The sequence below is a fragment of the Camarhynchus parvulus genome, chromosome 25, assembly GCF_901933205.1.
Source record: "Camarhynchus parvulus chromosome 25, STF_HiC, whole genome shotgun sequence".
Classification (NCBI taxonomy): Eukaryota; Metazoa; Chordata; class Aves; order Passeriformes; family Thraupidae; genus Camarhynchus; species Camarhynchus parvulus.
The window spans coordinates 1,569,763-1,576,387 of record NC_044595.1 but is presented as its reverse complement, the minus strand read 5'-3'; the positions used below and the strand labels follow the sequence as shown (position 1 = coordinate 1,576,387).

The following is a 6,625-nucleotide window of genomic DNA, read 5'->3' as shown; positions in this document are numbered from 1 at the left end:
TCTCTGGGTTCACCCTGGGCCACTGCATCCTTGCTCGTGGCTCATGTTCCTGCTGTCTGTGGGAAATGATTTGAGGCTGGGAGGATGAGCTGGGGGACAGCTTTTTAACTCCTGACACATTTTTTAACTCCTGACACATTTCACAGAGATGTTCTCCTGCCTCAGGATGTGCTCTTCCCACAGAATGGGATGCACCAAAACCAACCTGGTGGCACCTGTGCTGCTCCCTTCAGTCTCTGCTTCCCAAATCTGTCACATCTCCAAGGAGCAAAGGGACAGTTGAGAGCTCAGGGAAGACTGAAGGGTTCTTGAAGGTACAGAAAGGTTCCCAGGCCTCCAGAGCTGCATGTTGGGATGAAGTTGAGGATGAGGATGAGGCTCTGGTGCTCTCCTGGCAGTGCTGCTGCTCCTCTGCAGCCCCTGGTTCTCCCCACACTTCCCCTGACAGAAATGTGGCATTTTCATCAGCTCAAACTCCTGCTCGTTTGCTGAGTTTGGTGCAATTAGGGCTGAGGGGAAGCTCCAGGCAGGAGGAATTCCTTCAAACTTCTGATTCCAGGGATGTGGCTGCCCAGAGAGCCACAGCCATTCTTCTGAGAGTTTCTGCTGTTTCATTAATCATCTCTCCAGATTTTCTGCTTGCTGCTGACTTCAAAGCAGGCACTCTTGAGGTGCAGCCTCCCAAAATGATGCTGAAAGCTGGTGTCTTCATCCCCCAGGAGGAGAACACAGTCACAGGCTGTGGGAGATTTTGCTCATCCTTTAGAGCTTTTTACCTTTAAGATTTTTTTTTTTCTCTATGACATTTTTAAACACAGCCTTTGGTCACCCTGCAGATGGGTGTTTTCTAGACTTTGAGTTTTCTCCAGGTCCCAGTGTGATCACAGTTGGTTCACAGAGGGATTTATTTCAAGGATTATCAATTCACTGGGCTATCTTTTGCAGCAGGAAGGGTTTTTCTGATAGAAGTTCAACCCCTGCCTTCTTTCCCACCACTCCAAGGTGGATTTTACTTGTCAAGACCACCGTAAAGCTTTCCATGAGTAAAAGGATCTCCAAATCCTTTGGGTTTGCATTAGGTGTGCTGAGGTTTTCCGTGCTGTGCCTCTCCTCTTCAGCACCACACAACTTCTCAGCTCACTTTGGGCAGAAGTCAGGTCTTTTCCAGCCCTCGAGGGAGGATTTGGCACAGAATGGGATTTTAGCCATGAGCCCAGAGGTGCCCCAGCCTGAGGCAGGAAGGACAGGCACTGAGGAAAGCAGTGATGCAGCAGGAGCTTGTTCTGTGCAGGTGGAACACACCTGGTGTGATCTTCACCATCTAAACACGGGTGTTTGTGGGGGGGGTTATCCTCAACTCTGGTTTCACTGGGGCATGAATCTCCTCTTTATTCCTGCTCTGGGCTGTTCTCCACCAGGAAGAGCTGCCTGAGCTTCAGGTCACACTGACCTCGAGGCAGAAGCTCCCTGTGTCAGGGAATTCCTTTTCTGGGATTGCACTTAACATCTCCCCTTTCATGGGGTTTGGGGGGGTTTATCCTCAGTTTTGAGGTTCTGAGGTTTATCCTCAGTTCTGAAGGGGGTGAATCTGCTCTTTATTCCTGCTCTGGGCTGTTTATTCCTGCTCTGGGCTGTTCTTCGCCAGGAAGAGCTGCCTGAGCTTCAGGTCACACTGACCTCGAGGCAAAAGCTCTCTGTGTCAGGGAATTCCTCTTCTGGGATTGCACTTAACATCTCCCCTTTCACAGGAATCGAGGGCTGTGTTTGGGAGCAAAGAACAGCTTGAAATATGTTCCATTCAAGCATTCCAAATGTGCTGTTCCCAGCCTGAAATTTGTTCCTTTCGGGGATTGCGAATTCCCAGCGACGACTCCGTGCCAGAGTTTGATCCATTGTTAATAGGTCAGTGGCTGTAAATGGACCTTTCCTGTTGTTTTGACATCTGTCTTCATTTTTTTTTCCCTACAGAAGAGGCACAAACGTTTCTTCATTAAAGCCGTGATTGACAGCTTGCTGAAAGGAAACCCACGGTAGCTGCTTTCCCTTTCATTCCCCTGCTCAAACCTCAGGTTCTCGCCGTTATTTCACCCCGACAAGCCGAGCTCCCCTCACCGTTGAGCTAAATCCTCTTTCATCTTTATCCCTCGGCTTCTGCAGCGAGGAGGATGCTGTGATGCTGCTGAGATGCAGCGAGGAATTCTGCTCCAGGATTTAGCTCTGCCCAGAGCGCCGGGGATGCTGCAGAAAGGTTGCCAGAGAGGCGGATACCAGCCTGCATCCAGCTTTTTGCTGCATCCCTGCTGCCGAGCGAGATATGGATCATCCCTGGGATTATTCCTGCCTGTCCCTGTGCAGGGAGGGCACTCTGGAGGTGCTGCTGTGCCAGGGAGGTGTCGATGGGCACCGGAACCTGCGGGCGCTGTGGATTTTTCAGTTCTGGAGCCGACGCTCCCCTCACGGTGAGGTCTCTGTGGCGCAATGGACGAGCGCGCTGGACTTCTAATCCAGAGGTTCCGGGTTCGAGTCCCGGCAGAGATGATCTCCAGGCAGGTGTCTCTTTTATTTTAGGGCCATTTCCCTCAGACATGATCTCCAGGCAGGTGTCTCTTTTTTTTTAGTGGCATTTCCCCTCAGAGATGATCTCCCGGCAGGTGTCTCTTCTTTTAGTGCCATTTACCCTCAGAGATGATCTCCAGGATCTCCAGGCAGGTGTCTCTTTTCTTTTCCCTCCCAGGTCCCGATCCCTTATGTTTATAACGCCCCTGAGAGTTTGCATGGAGAGGGAATCACTTTTCCTGCCATAGCTGATGGATGTAACATCCCTGTGCTCCCTTCTCCAGGCATTTCTCCTCCATCATCACCCCCTTCCCTCATTCCCTTTGGTTTCTCCTCCAAGCAGATGTTTTAACCCCCCCAGTAATGTCCCATTTTTTGACACCTTCTTCCTAAGGGATGTTCTGTGCTTTCCAGTAGGGCCCAGCTGTAGGGAAGCAGGTCAGAACCTTCTGGTGGCATTTCCTGTGAGAAATGGGGTTGTGTGTGACCAAAGAAATGTAGGTCTCTGATCTGAAGGTCCACCTTGGTAAATTTGGGTAACTCAGTGCTCCCCACCTGGACTTCTGTGCTCTGAAATGGTTTTAAACTGCCAGAGGGCAGGGTTAGATGGGATATTGGGAAGAAATTGTTCCTTGTGAGAGTGGGGAGGCCCTGGCACAGATGATTCCATGGATGCCCCATGGGTGTCCAAAGCCAAGTTGGATGGGGCTTGGAGCGCCCTGGGATAGCGGAAGGTGACCCTGCCATGGTGGGGGTGGGACTAGAGAAATGTTTCTCTGGCAACCCTAGAGCCAACAAAAATGGTGGAGTGGTCCTGTGGTGACCCTAGAACCCACAGAAATGGTGGAATGCTCCTCTGGAAATCCTAGAACTGATAAAAGGGTGGAATGCCCCCCTGGCAACTCCAGAACTGGCAAAAAGTGTGGAATTCTACCATGGCAACCCTAGAAACAAATAAAACCAGTGGGATGAGCCCATGGCAACCCTAGAAACAACAGAAACAGTGGAATGATCCCACGGCAACCCAAGAATTGGCAGAAATGGTGGAATGGTCCTGTTGTGACCCTAGAAGCCACAGAAATGGTGGAATGCTCCTCTGGAACGCAAGAACTAAAAAAAAAAGGTGGAATTCTCTTCTAGTATCTCTAGAACCAACCAAAAAAAGTGGAATGCTCCACTGGAAATCCTAGAACTAACAAAAAGGGTGGAATTCCCCCCTGGCAACTCCAGAACTGGCAAAAAGGGTGGAATTCTACCATGGCAATCCTGGAAACACAAATAAAACCAGTGGGATGATCCCATGGAAACGCTAGAATTGGCAAAAATGATGGAATGATCCTATGGTGACCCTAGAAGCCACAGAAATGCTGGAATGCTCCTCTGGAAATCCTAGAACTGACAAAAAAGGTGAAATGCTCCCCTGGCAACCCAAGAACCAACAGAAACAATTGAATGATCCCATGGCAACCCTAGAAATGGTGGAATGTTCCTCTGGCAACCCTAGAGCCAACAAAAATGGTGGAGTGGTCCTGTGGTGACCCTAGAACCAACAGAAATGGTGGAATGCTCCTCTGGAACCCAAGAACTGAAAAAAAAAAAGGTGGAATTATTCTCTGGCAACCCTAAAATTAAAAAAAAAAATTAAATGCTCTCCTGGCAACCCTAGAACCAACAGAAACAGTGGAATGATCCCATGGCAACCCTAGAACTGACAGAAATGGTGGAACATTCCCCTGGCAATCCTAAACCCAACAAAAACAAGGAATGCTTGTTTGACAACTCTAGAACCAAGATAAACTCTGGAATATTCCCCTGGCAATCCTAAACCAAATAAAAACAATAGAATGCTTGTTTGACAACTCTAGAACCAAGAAAAACTCTGGAATGTTCCCCTGCCATCCCTAGAACCAAGAAAAACTCTGGGATGTTCCTCTGCCATCCTTAAAATCAACAAAAAATGGTGGAATTCTCCCACGGAACCTCCTTTCCCAGGAATTTTTTGTTCTTCCTGCCCCACACGTAATAAAACCTGAGTTTTATTTCGGGTTGGACAGCTCTGATCCTTGAGGAATTTTTCACCCTCGTGGCTTCCCAGAGCCACCCTGGATCCAGCAGGGATCAGGTGGAGGAGGTGTTGGGTTCCCCCAGGAGCTCCCAGGGTTTGGGGTTCAGATTTATCTGTAAAGGGTTTGGGGTTCAGGTTTATCCCTAAATAAATTTATCGCTTTTAGCTGATTTTTCATGGTGGGGGGTGCAAAACCTCCCGGGCTGGGGGTTCTTAGGGGTCTGTGCCAACACCAGGAGCTTTGGGGATGGTTTGGTAGTGCCAGTGGAGTCCTACAATCTGCCATCAGGAGCCAGGCCTGGTGAGTTTTGTTTCCCATGGAAAAGGCCGGTGTTTGTGTTTCGGGGCCTCTGGCCAGCTGGCTCCTGAAAATCCACGATATGCAGGATGCCTCCCAGACCCAAGGTGGCACCAGTGCCAACTCGGGCTGGTTTGGTAGTGCCAGTGGAGTCTTACAATCTGCCATCAGGAGCCCGGCCTGGTGAGTTTTTTTTCCCATGGAAAAGGCCAGAGTTTTTGTTTGGGGGCCTCTGGCTGGCTGGCACCTGAAATTCCGCGATAAGCAGATTGCCTCCCAGACCCAAGGTGGCACCAGTGCCAACTTGGGCTGGTTTGGTAGTGCCAGTGGAGTCCTACAATCTGCCATCAGGAACCAGGGCTGGTGAGTTTTGTTTCCCATGGAAAAGGCCGTGGTACATGTTTGGGGGTCTGTGGCCCGGAGTGGCTGGCTGGCTCCTGAAAATCCGCGATACGCAGGATGCCTCCCAGACCCAAGGTGGCATCAGTGCCAACTCGGGCTGGTTTGGTAGTGCCAGTGGAGTCCTACAATCTGCCGTCAGGAGCCAGGCCTGGTGAGTTTTGTTTCTCATGGAAAGGGCCGCTGTTTCTGTTTGGGGCCTCTGGCCGGCTGGCACCTGAAATTCCACGATAAGCAGATTGCCTCCCAGACCCAAGGTGGCACCAGTGCCAACTTGGGCTGGTTTGGTAGTGCCAGTGGAGTCCTACAATCTGCCATCAGGAACCAGGGCTGGTGAGTTTTGTTTCAGAGGGAAAGGCCCGTTGTTTATGTTTGGGGGCCATAGGCCCGGAGTGGCCGGCTGGCTCCTGAAAATCCGCGATACGCAGGATGCCTCCCAGACCCAAGCTGGCACCAGTGCCAACTCGGGCTGGTTTGATAGTGCCAACGGAGTCCCACAATCTGCCACCAAGGACGGGGCTGGTGAGTTTTGTTTCAGAGGGAAAGGCCCGTTGTTTATGTTTGGGGCCATAGGCCCGGAGTGGCCGGCTTGGCTCCTGAAAATCCGTGCACGCGAGGATGCCTCCCAGACCCAAGCTGGCACCAGTGCCAACTCGGGCTGGTTTGATAGTGCCAACGGAGTCCCACAATCTGCCATCAAGGACGGGGGCTGGTGAGTTTTGTTTCAGAGGGAAAGGCCCGTTGTTTATGTTTGGGGCCCTGTGCCCCGGAGTGGCTGGCTGGCTCCTGAAACTCCGCGATACGCACGGATGCCTCCCAAACCCAAGCTGGCACCAGTGCCAACTCGGGCTGGTTTGATAGTGCCAACGGAGTCCCACAATCTGCCACCAAGGACCGGGGCTGGTGAGTTTTGTTTCAGAGGGAAAGGCCCGTTGTTTATGTTTGGGGGCCATAGGCCCTGAGTGGCCGGCTGGCTCCTGAAAATCCGCGATACGCAGGATGCCTCCCAGACCCAAGCTGGCACCAGTGCCAACTCGGGCTGGTTTGATAGTGCCAACGGAGTCCCACAATCTGCCACCCAGGACCGGGGCTGGTGAGTTTTGTTTCAGAGGGAAAGGCCCGTTGTTTATGTTTGGGGGCCATAGGCCGGAGTGGCCGGCTGGCTCCTGAAAATCCGCAATACGCAGGATGCCTCCGAGACCCAAGCTGGCACCAGTGCCAGCTCGGGCTGGTTTGATAGTGCCAACGGAGTCCCACAATCTGCCATCAAGGACCGGGGCTGGTGAGTTTTGGTTTAGAGGGAAAGA

At 51.5% G+C, this 6,625-nt stretch overlaps 1 non-coding gene across 1 annotated transcript; it reads left to right on the top strand.

The window, feature by feature from the left end:
- The first annotated feature begins 2,464 nt into the window (after positions 1–2,464).
- TRNAR-UCU lies at positions 2,465–2,538 on the top strand. The gene has a single exon. It is a non-coding gene; the product is annotated as a tRNA-Arg (tRNA).
- Positions 2,539–6,625: the final 4,087 nt, after the last annotated feature.